Genomic DNA, 25,887 nt, shown 5'->3' on the forward strand with positions numbered 1-25,887 from the left:
AGTTTTCTTCCTTCAGAGCTCCCTCCCGGAGGGGCAGGTCCAGTCCCGTTTCCTTTGTCCCTTTTTCTTTTTCTTTTTTCTTCTGCCCTCCCCAGGTACGTGGGGAGTTTCCTGCCTTTTGGGAGGTCTGAGGTCTTCTGTCAGCATTCAGTAGTTGTTCTGTAGGCGCTGTTCCACATGTACATTTATTTCTGATGTATTTGTGGCGAGGAGGGTGATCTCCCTGTCTTACTCCTCCGCCATCTTGCCGCGATTCTCCATATGCTTTCTTCCTCGCTGCAGTGTGACTACCTCCCTTCCTCATGATAATGTGGTTGGCTGGACCTTAATGGTATGGAACATGGTTTTGCATCTTGGAGTGTTTTTTACCTTGTAGAATTAGAAAACTTTGATGTAAACATTTCCCATTGGTGTATTAAGTTCTCACGTATCTACCATATTTCTGCAGTGGTTTGCTAACTGCTGTATCAAGATGGTAATGAGTCTTTTGCATTGCTTTAGTATTTTCCACAAGATGGTATTGTAATTGAAAGTTAAAGGTCTGTGGAATTTCTTTTTTCTTGAATTAACCTAATACAGAAGAAAGCTGAAGTGTGCCTTAGATGGTCTTATTGGCATTGTTCACTTGGTTTTAATGAGATCTGAAATGATCTGTGGGGCATGGACAATCTTGGTGCTTAGTGTTTAAAATGTAGCTTGGCCAGCTCCCTCAGCATCTTGCCATACCCAAGTAAATTGCTCAGTAGTGTCATTCCTGTACCCTATTTGATATTTACTTGGCAAGTGACTTCTAAAATCATTTCTGAAAGTTGTATTGTCACTGTCATAGAAAAAGGTTTTTAGTGCAAGTGTTAGCAGCAAAATAGCAATTCCTCAGTCCTTGTCCTCCTGAAGGAAAGAATACAATCAGGAGACACAGAGCAGTTTTAAGGAGCAAGCGTTTTATTAAGCGAGGTGAAAGCATGCTTCCCGGAAAAAGGAGAGTGGGCTGTCTAGAAAGCAGAAGCAGCCCCACAGTGGGGGTAGGGTTGGCTTTTCAGAGTGGTCGAAAGTCCCTCCTTGTGTCCTGTATCATTTGATTGACAAGTTGACCAACTGCTTTAGGTTATATAACTTTTCTGCTTGTGCACAGGTGCTTACCCATAAGCACCCAAGTGAAACCCATGGCGGGGCAAAAACTGCAATGCTAATTTATTACAAATATGGCATGATGAACCCTGGGTTACTTTGAGCCACTTTTTGGGTCTTGGTGCACCTGTGCCAACCTGTGCTGGCGGCTTCCTCTTGCTTGGTCCTGACAATGCTGGAAACTTAGTGGTGCTCGACCACAAGAGGGAGGATTTCTGGGCATGCCCTGATCCCCAGTGTCCAGGTGAGGAAGGAAACGATGACCCCAACCAGGACAGGGCAGGGACCTGCTCATCTCTGACCCACTACCTAACACAAGTAGTCGAAGTATAAATTTTCCAACAATTTCTTGACTGAGTAAAGGGAAAAGGACCTGAGAGATTTCATTTCGCTTAGCATAGTGGAATAAAATCCATTGCATTGTAAACATAGTGAACATAGCACACAGTCAGGATTCAAGATATGTTAACTATATGAATAAGAAGTGATTAGGAGATGGTAAATAAAAGGCATGATGGCAAGGGCCACATGAATAAATTACTAACAAAGGACTAACAAATACTTATGTACAATTTTTGCATGGTCTAAAAATTGCATCACATGATGTAGTGTCTAGAATATAGTAAATTTTCTAACACTTATTATTATTAAGTGTATTTTAGTTTGGTTGGAGTTCTCAGGGTTAAAATCACACCTACCCCAGTGGGTGCACATGTAAGTATTGACTGGCAAAACTCCTGTTCCCAAAGTAAAGCGATGCTCATAGCAGAGCAAAGTGAATTATTGAGAGTCAGTGGCTCACATACAGTTGAGAAAACTTCTTAGGTAAAATAAACATTGAGTCCTTCCTTCTATCCCTTAGGTGGTGTGGAAAGAGACCAGTTATTTCCAGGTGGCTTTCCCTAGAGAAGTGTGATGCACAAGATCGGTACGGTTAGTTCTCTCATTGTATGGCTCTGTCATGCTAGCAAATAAGACCAAGGATAATTACCCCTAGAGACAAGTTGTGATGAACGTTCCATCTTAAGGTCTGAACTTGACAGAAATGTATTTTTCTCTAGTCTTTACAGAAGGCATGATGAAAGAAATGATCCATTCTGAAACAGATCAGAGAGTACCACGGAGCAAGTTGGGATAGAGGGTACAGTCACAGAACACGCTGCATGAGCGTTAAGTGAGGGATTCTGTGTAGAAGCTGAAGGATTTAACTTTATCTTTGAAGCAGTGAAGGATTTTAAGCAGGGGAATGTTGGAATTTGATATATTGTTTGAAGCCCTTTCTCTGACATCTGAATAGGGAATGGATTAAAATGGATGCAACTGAAGCTGGGGAAGCTGTTTTCTTTCAGGCAAAAGATAACAAAGATCAGAACTGGGGCAGATTAATAGGTATATAGGAGAAGTAGTGAATTTGAGAATTATTAATAAGAAAAAAAAATGCCAGGCCTTGATAATTGATTGAATGTGGGGGAAGAAGGCTCATTCTGACTCTCAGGTTGCTGGAATGAATGGGTGACTTGGGTCGATTTAATTGTCATTCACCAAGTTAGGCAATCTAGGGAGAGGGATTTTTTGGGAAGATGATGCATTCAGTTATTCATGGCTTTAGTTTCCTTTAAAATACACATGATTTTGGAGAGGAAACTCATTAAGCTGAGGAGCTATTTAAAGCTGGTGATATTATCATTATGGGTCTTACTTGAAACTTGGGGATCAAAGGGAAGCAAGATGGAAAAAAATTGATCCAAAATAAAAGACAAGGGATTTCCCTGGTGGCGCAATTGTTAAGAATCCGCCTGTCAATGCAGGGGACACGGGTTCATCAGTCCCGGGAAGATCCCACATGCCGTGGAACAACTAAGCCCGTGCGCCACAACTACTGAGTATGCCCTCTAGAGCCTGCAAGCCACAACTGCTGTAGCCCGCGTGCCTAGAGCCCGTGCTCCACATCAAGAGAAGCCACCTCAATGAGAAGCCTGTGCGCCGCAAGGAAGAGTCGCCCCTGCTCGCCACAACTAGAGAAAGCCCGCATGCAGCAACGAAGACCCAACGCAGCCAAAAATAAATTTAAAAAAATAAAATAAAAGACAAGAGAATCATTGTTCAAAACATTAATGAGAAAGCCATAAAGCTCTGTCCATCTCAGGAAGAGCTTCATGACACATTTAGTCACATTAGATAGGGGCTTTCTTACTTGATGCGTGAACATTGTTGCCATCTAATTCCTAGTCTCCATGTAAATATGTATTTCTTATGTGAAACACATCTGCACCAAAAATTTTTGGGAGTAGTTGTAACCCAGATGAGATTGCAAATCCTTGACAAATTTCATCTAATCAGATTATGAAAAAAATGTTTACACACACAAAATAATCACCAAGGTAAATGTGACTAACATAATATTTGGAACCATAATTTTTTCTCTTAGTTCCATAGCAACTGAAAATTAACTACACGGATCTCTTTTTAAATGTTGCAGAATTTAAACACACGGTTTGGACAGATGGTCAGTGGAACGGTTTCTTGAAGAATTGTTCAATGAATTGTACTCTTTAAGAATATGTTATTTTTCCTTAAAATATGCATAGTAGAGGCATCAGTTAATTGTATGTATCCCATTCCAAGATGTTCCAAAATATTTAACTTTGGTTACTTTCATATTGAGCCATAAAGCCAAAGAAGCTATTTCTGTAACTGAAATTCATATTTTGTCTTTTTTCTTTCTTCTGCCCCAAGATTACCTTAGAGAGTGACTGAGAGCTTGTTTAAGAGAATCTTGGGTGTTTTGAATAGTAATCCTCATAATGATAGCTCAATACATGTCTGTCTACAATTCAGTATAGAGCACAGTCAACGAAAAAGAATAACTAATTCAAGAACACTCACCTTTTAGCATAAATAAACGATAAAGAGCAACTTCTTTGTCCCTGGAGGCAAATGCAGCATGTACAGAGCTTTTGGAATGGTTTCACCTTTTCCTTTCCCTGGAATTCTTTAAAATGAGTTCTAAGGCAAAACCTCATAAGAAGGAAAGGGTTCTTAGTGGAAAGTTTGAGCACACAATCTTGAATCTAGGTTTTTAAGATTGAATCTGTTTCAGGTTTTAATGTAGACCCACAGATTGCTAAATGGAGAAGAAAAGAATCAATATTCACTATCCACTGTCATTATTAGAAAAATTTCTAAACTGTGTGATAAATATATTTTTATATTTTTTCAATGATCTCATTTGCTTTGTTCTCTAAGTTTCCTTATGAAACTATATTTCTACTATTTTGTTTAATGATTTAAAATTAAGGAGCTAGGTAATAATTTAAGCAACTAAATTTCTTGCAACTAAATTTCTTGCAGGGAAAATTGTTACACATGGTAAAGGACTAAACACCATGAAATAATAAATATATCATCTACTGTTGTAAATAAATTTCAGTTTTCTGATAAAGATACAAAGACATTTTCAGAAACAATGGTTTTAATGGTCTCTTAAATCAACATGTTCTTTATAAAAACACTTTCTTCTCAAGGTAGTTCAGTAAAACTCAAATTCTATTCTTCCTAATGAGTTGGAAAATAATTTAAAAGGAACATCATTTTATGTGTTCATTTTTGCACTGCCTGAGTTTGGTTTTACACATCTTCCTGAGAAGGGAGCTGTCAGGCATCAGAGAAAGAGCAAGCAACGTAATCGCTCTTTGTGACTCACTGTTAAGTAATTAAACAAAGCACAGAGTTACCGTTACCTGGCTTGCCTAGAAATTCCTCATACATATTCAGTTTCTGGCTTAGTTCTTTTCCCCCTTAATATCTTTGGGCTTACCATCAAATGGATCTTATTCTGTTGAACTTGATTCAATTCCACAGCTAGTTATTGGTTGGTTACTATGTCCTTGAGCTGTGCTAAGCCTTGAATATAGAAATAAAAAAGTACAGGAAGACGGGAATTTCTTCTGTCCTCAAGGTACCTATAAACGTGTTAAAAGTGCACGTCATAGTTTATTAATTCTTAACAGTGGTGATGCCTGCCACAGTAGCCACTTTTCTAAATTATACTGCCTTGCACCCAGCCCGCTGCTTGAGGATACTGTGCCTCATGGTCTTGACCCAGAGGTGAACTGCTGACCCACAGCACACCGTCTGTAGACTTGTAAGCAAACTCTCAGACCCACAGGGACGGTTCTGCCAAAAAGGTCTTGTTACCATTGATTTTTTCCTGAAATGCAGAGGGTGGAATAGGGCAGACACAGAGAAGCAGAGACATGATACAAACACACGCTCACACAAGACGCTTTATGTATATATACTCTGTATGTATGTATATGTGTGTGTATGTATGTGTATACACACACACACTAAGTCCTGGTTATGAAGTAACCAGCACTTGGTAGTTTCCCAGAATTATAGAAAAGGATTAAAAATTTTTTTGCCACGTACATCAATGGTAAAATAGACCTTCTTTAAAAATATCCAGGGCAGCTAATTCTATATAATTATATTTCTATCCTGTTTTCAAGTTTATTTGTTCTTGCTGCTTAATTTTTCCTTATGCCTAAATTGATGTTCTCTTTGCACAATATATATTTTTATTATCTATCTGTCCATCTATTTTTACTAATATGGAATTTTTTTTTTTTTTTTTTTCCGGTGCGCGGGCCTCTCACTGTTGCGGCCTCTCCCGTTGCGGAGCACAGGCTCCGGACGCGCAGCCTCAGTGGCCATGGCTCACGGGCCCAGCAGCTCCGCGGCATGTGGGATCTTCCCGGACCGGGGCACGAACCCGTGTCCCCTGCTTCGGCAGGCGGACCCTCAACCACTGCGCCACCAGGGAAGCCCTGGAATTTTTATATGATGCCTAGACAACACTCTTTTTCTCTGTTTCTTATCCAGTGATCATTTTATGAGATCATACGTCTTTTAAAAAATTTATACTTTGCTTTTTCTTAAATAATAGCTTTTGTAATCATCTCACATAATTAGTTGATCTCTTCTGGAGCTTGGGTAATCAGAGAAGTACAAGGAGTGAAGAGTGAGCTGCTTTTCTGAGAAAACCAGGCTCACAGATCCATCTTTAGAGAGCGGGATTTGAAATCAATAGATTCCACCAATGATATCATTACCATTCTCTACTGATTTCTTTGTCCTGGAATCCAGAAAGGAAAATAGCAGATAATTTATCCTCCACATATGCTTCACAGTTTAATGTAAGTACTCTCAGTTAATATTTGCTGATATATCTCACATTCAATGCTAGGCTTCAATGAAATGTCAAGATCCTCTGTGAATTATGTCAAGTCATGGCATCATTGTGATTTTGTTCTACTTAGAATTAATGATATCCTATTAAGCTTTGTGATTTCTGAAAGGATGCTTGATCTAAGTAGAGAGACACATTTTCTGGTCCTGTCACCCCAGCTTTTTTCATATATTGCTCTTTATTCATTAGTGTATAGCTACCCCATCTGGCAGATATAAAAGAGTCAGTGTAGCTATAAGACAACTTGAAAATTTGACATGTTTAGTAGGCTCAAGTGGCCAATAATGTGAATGAAGACACATGATTTGAAAGCATTACAGCACAATAGTTTTGAAGACTTGAACATTGAACTCATATATTCTTCCTGAAAGGAGGCACATTAGGGAGTTGCACCAGCTTAGAGCTTCTTGGTCTTGTTACATTACACGTTTCCCTATATTTTTGTTGTGCCTATACTCTGTCTCCTAGCTGTAGCACCAATTTAAGGGCATAACCTGTTGTTTTGTTTTGTTTTTTAAATTAAGTTTTGTTGTTGTTGCTTTTTGGTTTTTTTTTGCGGTACGCGGGCCTCTCACTGTTGTGGCCTCTCCCATTGCGGAGCACAGGCTCCGGACGCGCAGGCTCAGTGGCCATGGCTCATGGGCCCAGCCGCTCTGCGGCATGTGGGATCTTCCCAGACCGGGGCACGAACCCGTGTCCCCTGCATCGGCAGGTGGACTCTCAACCACTGCGCCACCAGGGAAGCCCTGCCTATATTTTTGTTGTGCCCATACTCTGTCTCCTAGCTGTGGCACCAATTTAAGGGCATAACCTGTTTTTTTGTTTTGTTTTTAAAATTAATTTTGATTGGAGTATAATTGCTTTACAATGTTGTGTTAGTTTCTACTGTACAGCAAAGTGAATCAGCTATATGTATACGTATATCCCCTCTTTTTTGGATTTCCTTCCATTTAGGTCACCATGGAGCATTGAGTAGAGTTCCCTGATCTATTTTTAAATTAATCTGTACCTTTAGCATTTAGCACAGTCTCTTATGTAGAGGGTGTCCGTCTTCAATCCACAAACAATATTTCTGTTGCTGTTGTTGAATTTAATTTCTCATGGGGGTCTCTATTCCTTGAGTAGCAGAAATGCAATGGCATTGGATTCAGGCTTTTCCTTCCTTTTGCCCAGGGGGTTGGGGGTAGGAGGTAGGAGACAGTGGGGTAATACAGGGATTACATGGGGTTGGGATGGCCACACATAGAGTCATGGACCACTGACACGTCCATCACTATCTCAGCCTTGGAGGAGTGAACCCGTTGCTGCTAATTTTCCCTTCCATTCCTGAGCTCAGAGCCCCTTCAGATCCATCCCCTTTAGATGCATCAGAATTCATGTGGTTACCCCCTTATCATGCTGGGCTGTAAGGACCTCTGGGAGCCTTTGTCTACCTAAATACTGGAGTATAGTTTTCCAAATCTTTGAAATGCACAGCTCAGTTTTTCCCTCTTCCCTAGATTTATAAACTCATCTTAGAGTTCTGTCCTCAGTTAAGAAAATCTAGAGAAGCTATATCTTGCTGGACAAGACATGAGTTGTGGGTGTGAGGGCATCTAGTTTCTATTCCTTTTGTGTTCACCCGAATCTTTAGATGTTTTGTTCAAGCAGGAGTTTTTCCTATTCATCCAGCCCTGAGGGCTTAAAATTCAAAAGTCAGAAGGAAATAATTCAAGATTAGAGGGCCACAGTGTAAGAAAATACAGAAAACGAGTGTGTAACATCCCTAAATATTACCTCTCCCAACATTTAAAATTACTCAATGAGTAGATGTTTCATTGACGATGATTAATTTATGGCACCTTGAATACCTAACCTTTAATCAATATCTTTTGTGTAAGAGGCTAAATTAATATTTTCTCTTTTATTTTATTAAATATTGTCCCTCTTTTCCAGAGAGGTGATAGGTGGGCACAAAAGGACTTATTGTTTTGTTTTAATTTATAAACTTTCTGGATGTGCACTGACTTACATTTTGACATTCATTCATCTTTTAATCACCATTTGTTCACCTCAGTTTTAAGAGGAATATTTTACCGTTTGTCACAAGTATAGATTATAATCTCAGTTTGAGGAATATTAGAGAAGGGTCTAGGAGGTAACTTGAAATCAAGTGAGTATTCATGATTTCCTGAAACAAGTGGGGAGAGAATTGCCTAAAGCTGGATTGTGCAGGAGGATGAGTGATGTGGCAAAGGAAAGGGGAAGTGAGTTTAGCAACAACTATGAAACAAGGCTTGATTTCTGACTTGGACTGTGACCTTGGACTAGTCACCTTTTCTTTCTGGAATGCAGTTTCTTCTCTAAAAAATGAGACTGTTTGATTTTAGTAGATAATTTCTCAAGACTTCCTAGAATTCTATAATTCTAGTCAAAGAACACTGCTGTTTGTATGTTCTCTCCCTGCTTTTGGACCCCTGCTCCTACTTCTTTGTCTGATTTCATCTAAATAACAGCTTCATCCTGAAGCCACCACTCAACAGTGTTAGTCTTTCTCAAAATAGTCTCCTTTTCCTTCATAGTACTGACTCATAGTTCGTTAATTTTGTATCTGCATGTATGTTGTATTTATTTGGTTAGTATCTGTTTTCCTACCTCGAGTACAATCTACTTGAGGGTAAGGATCCTGCCTTTTTTGGACTACAGTTGTTTCCCATTTCCTGGGATAGTGTCTGACATACGTAGTGCACATGAAATTTGCAATGAGTAAATTAAGGTGTGACTTGGTGAATGAGGGTGTCCACTATAATCAAAGCAATGTGTTTTGGGGTTTTACAAATGATGTTGGAAACTTAGACTATGTCCACATTCATAAATCTATTCGACGAAAACATTCAGATTCACCAAACACCTAAAAATCTAAAAAGCAACTTTTCTAAACAAAAACTAAATAAAAATGGTTTATTTACAAAATTTAGTTTTCTTCTTCCCACAGACAAAACAAAAGAAACAAAAACCTGTGGACCCCGTAACACACAATTCTGCTGCTCAAGGACATACTTTATAAAGACCTAGCATGAGAAAATGATGGATGCCTCAAGAACATAAAATTTTGAAGTGAGTATTTAAGGAATCAGGAAGCATTCATAAGTTCTAGGATCACAGGTGTTTTCATTGTACTTTAGGGAAGTTACGTATCTTGTTATGTGCCTTGCTGTAACCCATCTCAATATAAGGTATTTCCATTGGAGTGAGTTAACACTTGAAATCCAAAATAGGTAACTCTGAGAATTTATGTAAATTCTTGGAAATTATCCTTAAAGAAGTCTGAGCCATATTTGACTACTGCTGCTGACTGGCTCTAAATAGTTTCAAAATGAATAAAGACACGAAGTGGCAGGGAGAGTCACTGGCAGGTCACACATGATTTCTCATTTATTTCAAAATGCACTTGCAGTATAGATAGAGGCTCTTAGTTTACATTAGTAACACATCTTCTATGGTACTGGCTTGGTTTGCTTCTTTGGAATGTAATCAACTGTGGCTGGAGATCTCACAGTTTGCATTTTCCTCCTGTAACTTGCTCTGAGCTCAGGGATTATCTTCTGGGACGTTTACACTTGTTTTTTCTCCCTCTGGTTATAGCTAATCATTTAACATAATTTCTGGCATCTCTTCTGCAATCTCCTATTGATGATCCTAATTGCAAGCTTCTGTACTGTTTCGTGGCTTGCAATCTTCAAGTCTTTAGGGATTCATTCATAATTTGATTGTTTTTAAGAATATGTTTTAGAATGAAATAGCTTGCAATAGTCCATTTGGAAGGGATTCAATAGCATTTCAGCTTGATGTCTTAAATGCCAGCAGTGGATAGGGGTAGGGGAGCTTTGTTCAGACTTATCACTCAGGGTGTTGATCATCACAGTAATGCCCACGGAGGCTGTAAGTTTCTTCTTTCCTAACAGCAACTAAGAAAATCAAATTTCCTTTACTTCGCCCTCATGAATTTCACTTAAGATCCCAGACCTGAAATGTGTGTGGGTGTGTTGGTGGTGGAGGTCGGGGGCATGGGGCGTGGGTACTTGGGGTAGTGAGGGCTTGGTGGAGTGAAGTCAAACCTCCCCAGCCCTGTGTTCAGTTAATATCACTTGTGTGGTCCAAGAACAGGTGAAAGGGTGTGACTACAATTCCCTGTAGGAATTCTAGGGATGAAGGATGGTGATTTGTGAACACCTGCTCTGTGCCAGGCACACTGACAGGTGGTCCACACACCATCTCATTGATCCCTCATTTCATCCTGTGAGGTATCAAGGAGGAAGAAAAGGAAGCAAAGACTCAGAAAGTTAGATCACCTGTCCAAGCTGGCCCCTTTCCTCTGGGTGCTTCCAGAAAGTACTCTCCTTCACCATAAAGACAGTCCTCATTTCTTAGAAGAGAAATGTGTGCTCTTATTAAAAGATTGAGTTTCTTAAGATTATCCTACAGAAACAAATCATAAAGTTTGGTCACAAATCATTATGCAGAGAGGGGCCTACTGAGCTCCAGGGACCCCTTATGGAAAGAAGGAAGGCATACAGGAGCTGGGCAGCTGACAGCCTGTATGTTCGCCTGTAGGCATGCTGTATTCCAAACCAGAGACAGAACACCGCTCAGCTCCAGTGGCAGAGAGAAAATTACAGATCCCAGCGTGGAATGCCTGGTGTCCAACTCTTCCCACTCCAGAAAGATAAACATCTATTAGTGATTTTAAAGATCTCATTTTGAAGCCTTATATCTGTAAGCATGAACATATGCTTGTAATTATGTCTAACTGAACTTCCTTTTGCAGAGAGAGTCCTTCTCCAGGCCTTCATTGAATATTCTTAAAGAATATTCTTAAAATAATATTCAGGCCTAATTAGAATATTCTTTATAATAGAACTCAAAAACATAAAAAAAAAGTGTTACTAGGCTTCCTCCCAGCCTTGTCTTCTGTAACTGAACTTCTCAATTTTTTAGGAGTTGCAGATACGTTTTTGTGTCACACTTCATTTTGACTCCTTTGTCAAAGTCAGCCAAATTCATGAACTCTGCCAGCCTTCAACCCTTCTACAGTGTTTTTTCTTCCACTTTGGCACATTTTCATTCTTTTTGCCGTCCGTGATGTTGAACCTTTGGCATTCTTCCTTTATTCCATTGATTTTTTTTTTTTCCCCTGTTGGTTTTCTTCTTTGACTCTTTGACTCTCATTAAGTAGATGAGCGGCTGGGCCTGTGAGCCATGGCCGCTGAGCCTGCGCGTCCGGAGCTCTGCAATGGGAGAGGCCACAACAGTGAGAAGCCCGTGTACAGGGGGGAAAAAAAAAAATATATATATATATATATATATATATATATATATATATATATATATATATATGAGTTCTTTAAATTTCTGACATTGGCCTTTTTTACTGGCTCAGTGTTTTCTCCTTGGGTAACTGCACCCACTCCCAAGGCTTAGCTATCAGCACTGTGCTCATGCATCCCTAATGCACAGATCCAGCATTGTCCACTTAGCTCCAAAGAGAATACTTTTTCTGTCAGATGAACTTATTCCCTCTCTGTTCTACAGAATTCAGTGCCGTTAGATCCAAATCTAATTTAAGACAGCCTTACAGTTACTCTGTTTCTTGTAACTATTTTTCACCCAAGCTAGAAAATACATAGTGCTCCACTTTCTTTTCCTTATTTGTCGGTTCCTGGCAATTATATCTTCAAAATACTTCTGTCTTCCATTCTCATCTTTCATTTCTACTGCCACTGCCATGGATCAGTATATCTGGTTCCCCAACCTCTAATGCCTTTTCTCCTTTAGCATCGTCTCAGAGTCCTGGAAGTTCGTGCTCTTTTATAAAACTTAAATGTCTCCCGTTGTCAGCACATTAAATAGTTAATTATGTGTCTGGGCGTTTTAAGTTCTGGTCTCACCTTAATTTTTAGTGTGTTTGTTATTCATGATCTCTCTCCAAAGACCCCATCCTAGGCAAATTAGGCAGGCACATATTCACATTTGTGTGGATTAGCTTTTTCTTTTGTTTTCCCATCTTTTTTCCCCTTTCTATTCACATCTTCCTTATCCTTTAATGTTCACTTTAAATGCCACCTCTTTTTTGTCACCACCCTGAGTCAGATTTGGCAAATGAGTAAATCTCCCTCTTTTATTATTTTGCATGTAGCTATCTGATGCACTGATTGGACTTATTACCTTCAAACTAGTATCACTGTTAATTTCATGCATGATTTTCTCCAACAGTATTGTAAAGATATTAGTTCAAAGAGTGGAAATTGTCAGGAGACTGGAAAATCTCTAGAGAGGAGATTTGGGCCTTGGGGGAAATTGCCGTTTTTGAAATTTCAGGTTATATTGAGACCTCCTTGGACAGACAGAAGGCTAGGCTTTAGCGTTTATAGATATCTCAAAAGCTCGTTATGGCCAGCAGTAAACTCCCATAAGGATACACCGTTTGGCTCCAGTCAGCCTGGTGTACGGTTCATCGTCTGAAATATTGTTTCAGCCAGAGGGTTTTGAAGGTGAGCTGAGAGCAGCCATTAAGGCAGCTTCTTTGTGATAATGAAGATGATTATAATGATAATGATATTCTGTGCTGGGGGAAGGAGTAGGTGGGGGAGAGAGAGCCACTTAGGGCTGAATTCAACACCTAGTCTTTTATAAATCTCCTGGTCCTGGGAGATTAGGCTTAGGTAACTTAAGTTTTGACTTTTATTCGGTTGTTTACGGGTTCCCAGGCTACAAGTGGGTGCCATATTTATTGATTGAGATGTTTTTCTTCCACTGAACACATCTGTCGATAGAATTTTGTTAGATAGTGTGTGAATTCTATGGAAAATTGAGATATTTTACTTCGAATTAGACATCTGTTGAAAACTGGCCCACTAGACAAGCAGCTCAACTGCGGCCCAACCTCGGAAAATCAGGGAACAGAGATTGGAACAGTATTTGAGAGCTAGGTTATTTTCATCAGTTGCACCAAATAGGAAAACTCCTTTGTACATCTAGGATCTTGCAGCCCCGGCTGGAATGCTTAGATTGAGCTTATCAGATTTAATTCAGGCCACAAAAATCCAACTTCCTTAACCTCCAACAAATTGTGTCTCATATACTTTTGGTTACTTGATTTGTTTCCTTAAGCTAATACCCCATTTCAATAATAAAGGCAAGTTCTAAATTTCTCTCTTACTATGTTAAGGCCTGCAGCTTTCAGGTGCAATGATTTCTTCCCATTACATTATTTCTAAGATTTCTATTCAACGTGTTAAAGTCGTCAGGACTTTAGTTCTAGTTTTTTCCCCCTCCATTAAAAATAGATTTGAGAACTATAAGTTATTGTGGACAATTAAGGAATTTGGCCTAGGAAGTGCTCTTAATGGAGGGAACATAGCTCTAATGGAATGAAAATAATGCTACCTTCTTGCATAAAGAAGGCACATAGTGGACACCCAATAAATATTTGTTGGATGAACATGTGCTTAATACATATTTTTAATTGATAATTTTGAGTAGGTATTGGATGAGTATGAATATGTCAGGAGGAATATATTGTGGGCTAGAATGAGTGCATACTTGAAGATGTATTTTGTATAATATGTCAAGATTTAAAGGAAAATACACTTGAAATGAAGTTTTTCTATACCTTATTTTACTTACACCTTTTTATCCTAAAAAAAAAAATCTAGCATTTTACTCTATAGAGGATACTACCTGAAAGGAAAGTGAATTATCTCCTATCACTTAACTCCTTATAACTATAGCAGAGTACCTCACTTTGCTTCAATCTCTGTGTTTATTTAACTTGGAGAACAATAAAGTATAACCTCTTTCTAGAGATACTCTGAGAAGAGCAAGTATTTCCAGTAACCGGGGTGTCATTTATTCAAAGAAGCAATAATATATTACCTATTACCTTAGAGAGGTAAAGCCTTTGTAAACATACTAAAGGACAAAGACTGTTTTAAGCTCTGGTGAGAGTTGAGTGTAACATTGCAGAAAACCAACGTGAAAGGCCTTTAGAGAGACAGACTCATAATATTTCAGGGATGACTGTAAATCCATACAAAGGTATTGTGCCACATCCTACTGTGTGAAGCAAAATATGAAAATTGTATACAGTATACAAAGGGGAATTGTCCATACTCTGTGCTGTAAATCAGGTGGTAATGGGTTACTTCCCATGGGTATTCACTGCCCAAACTTTGAAGAAAATATCTGTTATGGAAAGATTTCATGGTCATAGGGTTCCTGTTTTCGTTTTCACTTGTACTCAGAAAGAGAAGTGCTACTTCATTAAACTGTTCAATATATTTAACCTCTCTTTGCAATGCGAAGCCACTCTGGATGGGACTTTATTTTTAATCTATTTTTATTTAGCATTTATTTTTATGTACTTCTTCCATATTTGAAATTGCTATAAAAATACGACTTGGTAGTGAGCAGTTCAAAAAAAGATGCATTTATGCTTAAACTTGAACCATCCAAGTTATAAGACTAAAAATTGTTAATGTGTTGCCCTCCTTTTATATGTACATAAATATTTAATTAATTTATTCATTATTCTTTTGGAGGTAGCTTATTAACTTTTTTTCTTTTTTAACATCTTTATTGGAGTATAATTGCTTTACAATGGTGCGTTAGTTTCTGCTTTATAACAAAGTGAATCAGCTATACATATACATATGTTCCCATATCTCTTCCCTCTTGTGTCTCCCTCCCTCCCACACTCCCTATCCCACCCCTCTAGGTGGTCACAAAGCACCGAGTTGATCTCCCTATGCTATGTGGCTGCTTCCCACTAGCTATCTATTTCACATTTGGTAGTGTATATATGTCCATGCCACTCTCTCACTTCGTCCCAGCTGACCCTTCCCCTCCCTGTGTCCTCAAGTCCACTTTCTATGTCTGTGTCTTTATTCCTGTCCTGCCTCTAGGTTCTTCAGAACAATTTTTGTTTTTTTAGATTCCATATATATGTGTTAGCATACGGTAATTGTTTCTCTCTTTCTGACTTATTTCACTCTGTATGACAGTCTCTAAGTCCCTCCACCTCACTACAAAAAACTCAGTTTCATTTCTTTATATGGCTGAGTAGTATTCCATTGTATATATGTGCCACATCTTCTTTACCCATTCATCTGTCGATGGACACTTAGCTTGCTTCCATGTCCTGGCTACTGTAAATAGAGCTGCAATGAACACTGTGGTACATGACTCTTTTTGAGTTGTGGTTTTCTCAGGGTATATGCCCAGTACTGGGATTGCTGGGTCATATGGTAGTTCTATTTTTAGTATTTTAAGGAACCTTCATACTGTTCTCCATGGTGGCTGTATCACTTTACATTCCCACCAACAGTGCAAGAGGGTTCCCTTTTCTCCACACCCACTCTAGCATTTAAGGCTTGTAGATTTTTTGATGATGGCCATTCTGACCAGTGTGAGGTGATACCTCATTGTAATTTTGATTTGCATTTCTCTAATGATTAGTGATGTTTAACAACCTTTCATGTATTTGTTGACAATCTGTAAATCTTCTTTGGAGAAATGTCTATTTAGGTCTTCTGCCCATTTTTGGATTGGGTTTTTGAGTTTTTGACATTGAGCTGCATGAGCTGCTTGTAAATCTTGGAAATTAATCCGTTGTCAGTTGCTTCATTTGCAAATATTTTCTCCCATTCTCAGGGTTGTCTTTTCATATCATTTATGGTTTCCTTTGCTGTGCAAAAGGTTTTAAGTTTCATTAGGTCCCATTTGTTTATGTTTGTTTTTATTTCCATTTCTCTAGGAGGTGGGTCAAAAAGGATCTTGCTGTGATTTGTGTCATAGAGTGTTCTGCCTATGTTATCCTAAGAGTTTTAAACTGTCTGGCCTTACATTTAGGTCTTTAATCCATTTTGAGTTTATTTTTGTGTATGGTGTTAGGGAGTGTTCTAACTTCATTCTTTTAATTGTAGCTATCCAGTTTTCCCAGCACCACTTATTGAAGAGGCTGTCTTTTCTCCATGGTATATTCTTGCCTTCTTTGTCAAAGATAAGGTGACCATATGTGCGTAGGTTTATCTCTTGGCTTTCTATCCTGTTCCATTGATTTATATTTCTGTTTTTGTGCCAGTTCCATACTGTCTTGATTACTGTAGCTTTGTAGTATAGTCTGAAGTCAGGGAGCCTGATTCCTCCAGCTCCGTTTTTCTTTCTCAATATTGCTTTGACTATTCAGGGTCTTTTTGTTTCCATGCAAAATGAGAAATGTTTTGTTCTAGTTCTGTGAAAAATGCCATATGTAATTTGATAGGGATTCTGTTGAATCAGTAGATTGCTTTGGGCAGTATAGTCATTTTCACAATGTTGATTCTTCCAATCCAAGAACATGGTATACCTCGCCATCTGTTTGTATCATCTTTAATTTCTTTCATCAGTGTCTTATACAGGTTTCTGCATACAGGTCTTTTGTCTCCTTAGGTAGGTTTATTCCTAGGTATTTTATTCTTTTTGTTGCAGTGGTAAAAGGGAGTGTTTCCTTAATTTCTCTTTCAGATTTTTCATCATTAGTGTGTAGGAATGCAAGAGTTTTCTGTGCATTTTTTTGTATCCTGCTACTTTATCAAATTCATTGATGAGTGCTACTAGTTTTCTGGTAGCATCTTTAGGATTCTCTATGAATAGTATCATGTCATCTGCAAACAGGGACAGTTTTACTTCTTTCTTTTCAATTTGGATCCCATTTATTTCTTTTCCTTCTCTGATTGCTGTGGCTAAAACTTCCAAAAGTATATTGAATAATTGTCGTGGGAGTGGGCAACCTTGTCTTATCCCTGATCTTAGTGAAAATGGTTTCACTTTTTCACCATTGAGAATGATGTTGGCTGTGTGTTTGTCATATATGGCCTTTATTATTTTGATATAAGTTCCCTCTATTCCTACTTTCTGGAGAGTTTTTGTCATAATTGGGTGTTGAATTCTGTTGAAAGATTTTTCTGCATCTATTTAGAGGATCATATGGTTTTTCTCCTTCAGTTTATTCGTATGGTTTATCACATTGATTGATTTGCATATATTGAAAAATCCTTGCATTCCTGGGATAAACCCCACTTGATCATGGTGTATGATCCTTTTAATGTGCTTTTGGATTCTGTTTGCTAGTATTTGTTTGAGGATTTTTGCATCTGTGTTCATCAGTGATATTGGCCTATAGTTTTTTTTGTGACATCTTTGTTTGATTTTGGTATCAGGGGGATGGTGGCCTCATAGAATGAATTTGGGAGTGTTCCTCCCTCTGCTATATTCTGGAAGATTTTGAGAAGGACAGATGTTAGCTATTCTGTAAATGTTTGTTAGATTTTGCCTGTGAGGCCTTCTGGTCCTGGGCTTTTGTTTGTTGGAAGATTTTTAATCACCGTTTCAATTTCAGTGTTTGTGATTGGTGTTTTCATATTTTCTGTTTCTTCCTGGTTCAGTCTTGGAAGGTTGTGTTTTTCTAAGACTTTTTACATTTCTTGCAGGTTGTCCATTTTATTGGCATATAGTTGCTTGTAGTAATCTCTCATGATCCTTTGTATTTCTGGAGTTTCAGTTGTTATTTCTCCTTTTTCATTTCTAATCCTGTTGATGTGAATGTTCTCCATTTTTTTCTTGATGTGTCTGGCTAATAGTTTATGAATTTTGTTTATCTTCTCAAAGAACGAGCTTTTAGTTTTATTGATGTTTGCTATTGTTTTCTTCATTTCTTTTTCATTTATTTCTGATGTGATCTTTATGATTTGTTACCTTCTGCTATCTTTGGGGTTTTTTTTGTTCTTCTTTCTCTAATTGCTTTAGGTGTAAGGTTAGGTTGTTTATTTGAGGTGTTTCTTGTTTCTTGCTGTAGGATTGTATTGCTGTAAACTTCCCTCTTAGAACTGCTTTTGCTGCATCCCATACGTTTTGGGTCGTCCTATATTCACTGTCCTTTTTTTCCAGGTATTTTTTGATTTTCTCTTTGATTTCTTCAGTGATCACTTGGTTATTTAGTAGTGTATTGTGTAGCCTCCAAGTGTTTGTATTTTTAACAGTTTTCTTCCTTTAATTGATATCTAGTTTTATAGTGTTGCGGCCAGAAAAGATTCTTGATACAATTTCAGTTTTCTTAAATTTACCAAGGCTAGATTTGTGACCCAAGATATGATCTATCCTGGAGAATGTTCCATGAACACTTGAGAAGAAAGTGTATTTTGTTGTTTTTGGATGGGATGTCCTATACATATCAATTAAGTCATCTTGTTTAATGTGTCATTTAAAGCTTGTGTTTCCTTATTTATTTTCATTTTGGATGATCTTTCCATTGGTGAAAGTGGGGTGTTAAAGTCCCCTACTGTTACTGTGTTCCTGTCAGTTTCCCCTTTTATGGCTGTTAGCATTTTCCTCATGTATTGAGGTGCTCCTAAGTTGTGTGCATAAATATCTACAATTGTTATATCTTCTTCTTGGATTGATCCCTTGATCATTATGTAGTGTCTTTCTTTTTCTCTTATAATAGTCTTTATTTTAAACCTATTTTGTCTGATATGAGAATTTCTACTCCAGCTTTCTTTTGATTTCCATTTGCATGGAATATCTTTTTCCATCCCCTCACTTTCAGTCTGTATGTGTCCCTAGGTCTGAAGTGGGTCTCTTGTAGACTTTGGTAATTTGAAGTCTATAATCCTTCAAATTATAGGGGTCCCAGAAGAAGAAGAGAAAAAAAAAGGGACTGAGAAAATATCTGAAGAGATTACAGTGGAAAACTTCAGTGGAAAACTTGGTGGGTCTCTTGTAGACTTTGGTTCATGTTTACTATCATTACTTTGAATTATTTTCCAGGTAGACTGCCTATTTCTTGTTTATTTGTTTGGTCTGTGCGGTTTTAACCTGCTCCTTCATCTGCTGTGTATTTCTCTGTCTTTTCATTTTGCTTAATTTTCTGTGTTTAGAGTCTCCTTTTCACATTCTGCAGGTTCATAGTTCCTGTTCTTTTTTGTGTCTGCCCCCCATGGGTAAAGTTGGTTCAGTGGGTTGTGTAGGCTTCCTGGTGGAGGGGACTGGTGCCTGTGTTCTGGTGGATGAGGGTGGATCTTGTCTTTCTGGTGGGCAGGACCGCGTCTGGCTGTGTGTTTTGGGGTGTCTGTGACTTTATTATGATTTTAGGCAGCCTCTCTGCTCATGGGTGGGGTTGTGTTGCTGTCTGGCTAGTTGTTTGGCATGGGGTGTCCAGCACCGGAGCTTGCTGGCTGTTGAGTGGAGCTGGGCCTTAGTGTTGAGATGGAGATCTCTGGGAGACATTTCACCAATTGATATTACCTGGAGCCGGGAGGTCTCTGGTGGACCAATGTCCTGATCTCGTTTCCTATCTCAGAGGTTCAGGCCTGACACCCGGCTGGAGTACCAAGACCTTGTGAGACATATGGCTCAGAAGAAAAGGGAGGGAAAAAAAGAAATAAAGAAGTAAAATAAAATAAAGTTATTAAAGTAAAAAAATTTTAAAAATTTTTCAAAAAAAACTTAAGAGAGCAACCAAACCAAAAAACAAATGTACCAATGATAAGAAGTGCTAAAAAGTATACTGAAAAAAAACCCCCAAATAAAAAATGGACAGACAGAACCTTAAGACAAATGATTAAAGCAAAGTTATACAGACATATTACACAAAGAACCATACACATACACACTCACAAAAAGGGAAAAAGGAAAGAATATATATATAAAAAGATTTAAAAAAATGGAAGAGAGCAATCAAATCAATAAACAAATCTACCAATGATAATAAGCTCTAAATACTAAACTAAGATAAACATAAAAGCAGAAACAAATTAGATGCAGAAAGGAAACTCCAAGTCTACAGTTGCTCCCAAAGCCCACCTCCTCAATTTGGGATGATTGGTTGTCTATTCATGTATTCCACAGATGCAGGTACATCAAGTTGATGGTGGAGCTTTAATCCGCTGCTCCTGAGGCTCTTGGGAGAGATTTCCCTTTCTCGTGTTTGTTCGCACAGCTCCTGGGGTTCAGCTTTGGATTTGGCCCCGCCTTTGCGTGTAGGTCGCCTGAGGGCGTCTGTTCTTCGCTCAGACAGGACGAGGTTAAAGGAGCAGCTGATTCGGGGGCTATGGCTCACTCAGGCCGGGGGGAGGGAGGGGTACGGATGCGGGGTGAGCCTGCGGCTGCAGAGGCCGGCGTGACGTTGCAGCAGCCTGAGGCGCGCCGTGCGTTCTCCCGGGGAAGTTGTCCCTGGATCCCGGGACACTGTCAGTGGCGGGGTGCACAGGCTCCCCCGAAGAGGGGTGTGGATAGTGACCCGTGCTCGCACACAGGCTTCTTGGTGGCGGCAGCAGCAGCCTTAGCGTCTCATGCCCGTCTCTGGTGTCTGCGCTTATAGCCCCAGCTGTGCGTAACTCTGGAGCTCGTTTACGCGGTGCTGTGAATCCGCTCTCCTCACACATCCCGAAACAGTGGTCTCTCGCCTCTTCGGCAGCTCCAGACCTTTTCCTGCACTCCCTCCCGGCTAGCTGTGGCTGACTGTCCCCTGCAGGCTGTGTTCATGCAGCCAACCCCAGTCCACTCCCTGGGATCCGACCTCTGAAGCCTGAGCCTCAGCTCCCAGCCCTGCCCGCCCCGGCGGCTGAACAGACAAGCCTCTCGGGCTGGTGAGTGCCGGTTGGCCCCAATCCTCTGTGCTGGCATCTCTCCGTTTTGCCCTCCGCACCCCTGTGGCTGCGCTCTCCTCCGCGGCTCCGAAGCTCCCCCCTCCGCCACCTGCAGTCTCCACCCACAAAGGGGCTTCTAGTGTGTGGAAACCTTTCCTCCTTCATGGCTTCCTCCCAGAGGTGCGGGTCCCGTCCCTATTCTTTTGTCTCTGTTTTTCCTTTTTTCTTTTGCCCTCCCCAGGTACGTGGGGAGTTTCTTGCTTTTTGGGAGGTCTGAGGTCTTCTGCCAGCGTTCAGTAGGTGTCCTATCCACATGTAGATATATTTCTGATGTATTTGTGGGGAGGAAGGTGATCTCCACGTCTCACTCCTCCTCCATTTGTAAGGTCCCCTCCATATCTGGTTGAGTCTTTTTAAGCTTTATTTGGGTCTTGTGTTTTCACCCATATCATTTGGCACTGTATTAAGATGTTTTACTAGTTTAGATTGTGTGGATTAAGACCTGAGTTGTCTTGTGAAGTTATATGAATTCAAAGCCGTAAGGTCTCAAAATGAGGAGATTCATGGTATCTATTTAATACTTAAGTAAGCATGCTTTAGGTAAACTGAGTTACATGGTTTGTATATCTTATGGCTTCCCACCACTGCTTTCTGGATTAAATTTTTATTTTTTAATTGAAGTATATTTAATTTACAACGTTGCGTTAGTTTCAATTGTACAGCAAAGTGATTCAGTTACACATATATGTTATATATATATTCTTTTTCGTATTCTTTTTCATTATAGGTTATTACAAGATATTGAATATAGTTCCCTGTGCTATACAGTAGGTCCTTGCTGTTTATATATTTTATATATAATAGTGTGTATATGTTAATCCCAACCTCCTAATTTATCTGCCCCCTGTCGTGCTATCCCATTTGGTAGCAATAAGTTTGTTTTCTATATCTGTGAGTCTATATCTGTTTTGTAAATAAGTTCATTTGTATCATTTTTTAGATTCCACACATAAGTGATATCATATGATATTTATCTTTCTCTGTCTGGCTTACTTCACTTAATATGATAATCTCTAGGTCCATCCATGTTGCTACAAATGGTATTATTTCATTCTTTTTAATGGCTGAGTAACATTCTGTTGTACAAATGTACTACATTCTCTTTATCCATTCATCTGTTGATGGACGCTTAGGTTGCTTCCCTGTCTTGACTATTGTAAGTAGTGCTGCAATGAACCTTGGGGTATATGTGTCTTTTTGAGTTATGGTTTTCTCCAGATATATGCCCAGGAGTGGGATTGTCGGATCATATGGTAATTCTATTTTTAGTTTCTTTTTTCTTTCTTTCTTTTTTTTTTTTTTGCGGTATGTGGGCCTCTCACTGTTGTGGCCTCTCCCGTTGCGGAGCACAGGCTCCGGACGCGCAGGCTCAGCGGCCATGGCTCACGGGCCCAGCCGCTCCGCGGCATGTGGGATCCTTCCGGACCGGGGCATGAACCCGTGTTCCCTGCATTGGCAGGCGGACTCTCAACCACTGTGCCACCAGGGAAGCCGAATTTTTAGTTTAAGGAACCTCCATACTGTTCTTCATAGTGGCTGAACCAATATACATTCCCACCAACAATGTAAGAGGATTCCTTTTTCTCCACACCCTCTCCAGCATTTATTATTTGTAGACTTTTTAATGCTGGCCATTTGGGTTGGTGTGAAGTGGCCCCACTCACTTTAATACACTTTTTATTTTAAAATAATTTAAAATGTAGATTTACAGGGAAATTGCAAGGATTATAGACAAGGAAGTTGCAAGGAAGTTGCAATTATAGACAATTCCTATACACGTCCCCTCCAGGTTTCCAGCTTTTAACGTTTTCCACAACCATGGTCCACGTGATGAAAACTAAGAAACCATTAGCGTTACTGCATTGCTGTAAACTGAACTCCAGGCTTTATTTGCACTTCACAGGCTTTTCCCCTAGTTTCCCCTTTGTAGTCCGGGATCCTATCCAGGACACTGCGTCCTGTTTAGTGTTTCCTTGGTCTCTGCTGGGTTGTGACAGTGTCTCCATCTTTCCTTGTTTTCGTAACTTAACAGGTTTGAGGAGTACTACTCAGCTCTTTTGTAGGATGCCTCTCAGTTTGGGTTTGTCTGATGTTCTCATGAGGAACACTGCCGAGGGGCAGTGCCGTTCCCATCGTGTCCCCACAGGGGTCCCTTCGATCAACATGATTTTATCACAGCTCATGTTCATCGGGTCACCTGGAAAGGGGCCTGCTCACCAGGTCTCTTCACCCTCAGGTTGCCTTTCCCTGCCCTTCCCATACTCTTTTCTTTGGAAGGGTTAAATTTCAACCAACACTCTAGGCTCCCTACCTATTTTTAATGATTCAGGGACTATATGGAGGAAATTTCCTTATTGCTTACATTGAAGAGAATTTTAATAGTTACCATTTCTTCTCTACTTTCTATATTCAATCCACTATACTAAACATGGTATATCAATTGTTTCTCTTAGTATGACAGACCTATAAAATAGAGGTTATTATTTCATCTTACAGATGTGGAAACTAGAGTGAAAGATGAAGCAATTTGACAAGGTCACAGAGAACGAGGGCGTAAACCAGGTCTACTGGGCGCTACAGCCCTTGCTGTGAACCGTTAGGCTACATAGCCTCCCTGATAGACACCCCAAACCTCACCAAATTTGGCCATGAGAAATTTATGCATACTCTTTGTTCTGGCTTCTTGGTTCCCTCTATATGCAAAGATTCATATTTGGGGCAAGTATTTGTATATCAAAAAGTTTATATAACTTGAAAATTCACCTTTTCTAGAGACTATTTCCATGACAAGTGCTGTGCAATCATATATATGAGGTAAATGTGGGATAAGGGTGTAACAAAGCAGCTATATACAAGTGCATGAATATTAAATTATGGTTGTTGAAGCTCTTTCATCAGTTAAAAGTTCTTTAACCATCAGTGGAATATTTGTGTTGGTTAGAGGAATCAGCAGCAATGACAGATATAGAAGAAATGTGACTCATCTTCAGCAAGCCAAGGATCCCCAGACTCTTGGGATGGGCTTAAGCATCACTGATTGATGTTTCTGACACTAGTCTTGGGTCATAAAACAACAATCACCACCTCAAAACTAGTGTTATCACTAGTCACTTTAAGTTAAAACAAAATATTGTACTTGAGAATTTCAAAATTCTTCTTGAGATTATTAAAGGTAGTCTAATTATGCAGCTATACAGAAACAAAGCTGGACATTTCTGTTTAAGTGATTCCTACTTTCTGTCGAAATGCCAGACAGATTTCTCTCCTGTAATTGATAGTTTGTGTGTGTGGTAATTGTTTTGCTTTCTGATTCATCCTTAATTCCTCTTCATTCCACAACACACTCTTTATCTAATCGATTACCAAGTGCTATTGATTGTAACTAACTGTCTAAATACCCTCCCTCCTCGACCGCTTTTGCACTAGTTTAGGTTGTCTTCTTCCATTTCTTTAGCAAATGCTGCAACTCACTACCTGGTCTTCCTACTACTATTCTTTCTTTTTTCTCTTATGAGAGCTATCTTGATCATGGGGCATTTTTTCTTAAAAGTTCCAGTGCCTTCCTGTCATATGCAAAATTGATATTCAAAGATATGATGCCAAGTTGTTTAAAAACTTGAGACCTGTCCAATGGTTCTACCTTAATCCAGCAAATGCTCTCTTGGGATCTTATACTCCCACAATATTGAATCTAGTTTAGTTCAAATAAAATCTTGTTTTATTTTTCTATGACTTTTCACATACTGTTCTCTTGTGTGAAATGTCTTCTAGTGTCCTCTATGATATAGTAAGTATTTAAGTTGTTGCACCCTTAAAAACTTTGTAATTATTTTTAAGTACATACCACTCTGTACATTTCTTGAGACCAGGAATCGTGAGATATTTTATTTGTGTTCACAATTTCCGTGACAGTGCTGGGCATGTCAAGTAGAAGTTCAATAAATATTAAATTGAATTGGAATGTATAATATGTGCAATGCATATACTTAATTGATGTGTGAATCTGCTAAAAATTTCTTGATTTGAAAAGATTTCATAGAGAAGACAGAAGAAGGGGATTGTAAAGGAGAGAAAGAAAAATTTAGAAAACCTTAGGAACCAGGTGGTTTATGTAGCATGTGAAAAAATATATAGTCTAGACTTGGGACAGCAAATAGATTCTACTTGTAGTATTGACTCTAGTGAGTTGGTTGTGACTGAACCACGTGTGAGAAGAATGTTGAGTCTATGACAGGATTCAGAAGGAAAGAGAGATACAGTTGATTTGTAATGCAGCCAGGTCACAGGAGGAAGGATGGGGGGGGCACTGAGCTTTGAATTGGTTGAGTTGCATCTGGAGCAGTAATTCTCAGGCTATTTTGTCATGGAACATGTATTGACATGGGAAATTTACATGTTTGGATCGAGGCAAAAGTAAGAATCTTTTCAAGCTACTCCCTTTCTTGTTGCTTAAATTCTCATCATTGATCATGACACCAGAGTGACATGACATCAGGTTGAGAATTGCTGGTTTTCAGCAGTGACTTCCTACTCTGGGCCTTAGATTCCTGAAGGACCCTTACAAGGGTCCTTCATGTTTACAGGTACAAGAAACATTCTGTTAATTTTTAAATAATATCATTGGATCATATGTACTGTAATTAAAAAATTTATATATCAGAATTGTTATTTTTATTAAGTGTATAGTAGCTTTTTGTCATTATGGGGTTTTTTTGATTAATGACCACTAAAATATTTGTACTGTCATATAGGAACACATGATATTTTTTCATTTTCAAATGGTTT

The 25,887-nt window shown here is 39.1% G+C and overlaps 1 protein-coding gene across 8 annotated transcripts in view; it reads left to right on the top strand.

Moving 5' to 3' along the window:
* The window catches only part of MARCHF1 (membrane associated ring-CH-type finger 1), a gene marked incomplete at its 3' end in the record, with an annotated part of 840,798 nt that overhangs the window by 65,877 nt on the left and 749,034 nt on the right, over positions 1-25,887 (top strand). The window contains exon 1 of one of the 8 annotated variants that reach the window (XM_079920609.1): positions 307-2,297. The exons of the other annotated variants lie outside the window; for them this stretch is intronic. Of the gene's footprint in view, positions 1-306; positions 2,298-25,887 lie in introns of those variants that run through there. 8 annotated transcript variants of the gene reach the window in all.

The sequence above is a fragment of the Stenella coeruleoalba genome (assembly GCF_951394435.1).
Source record: "Stenella coeruleoalba genome assembly, chromosome: 4".
Lineage (NCBI taxonomy): Eukaryota > Metazoa > Chordata > Mammalia > Artiodactyla > Delphinidae > Stenella > Stenella coeruleoalba.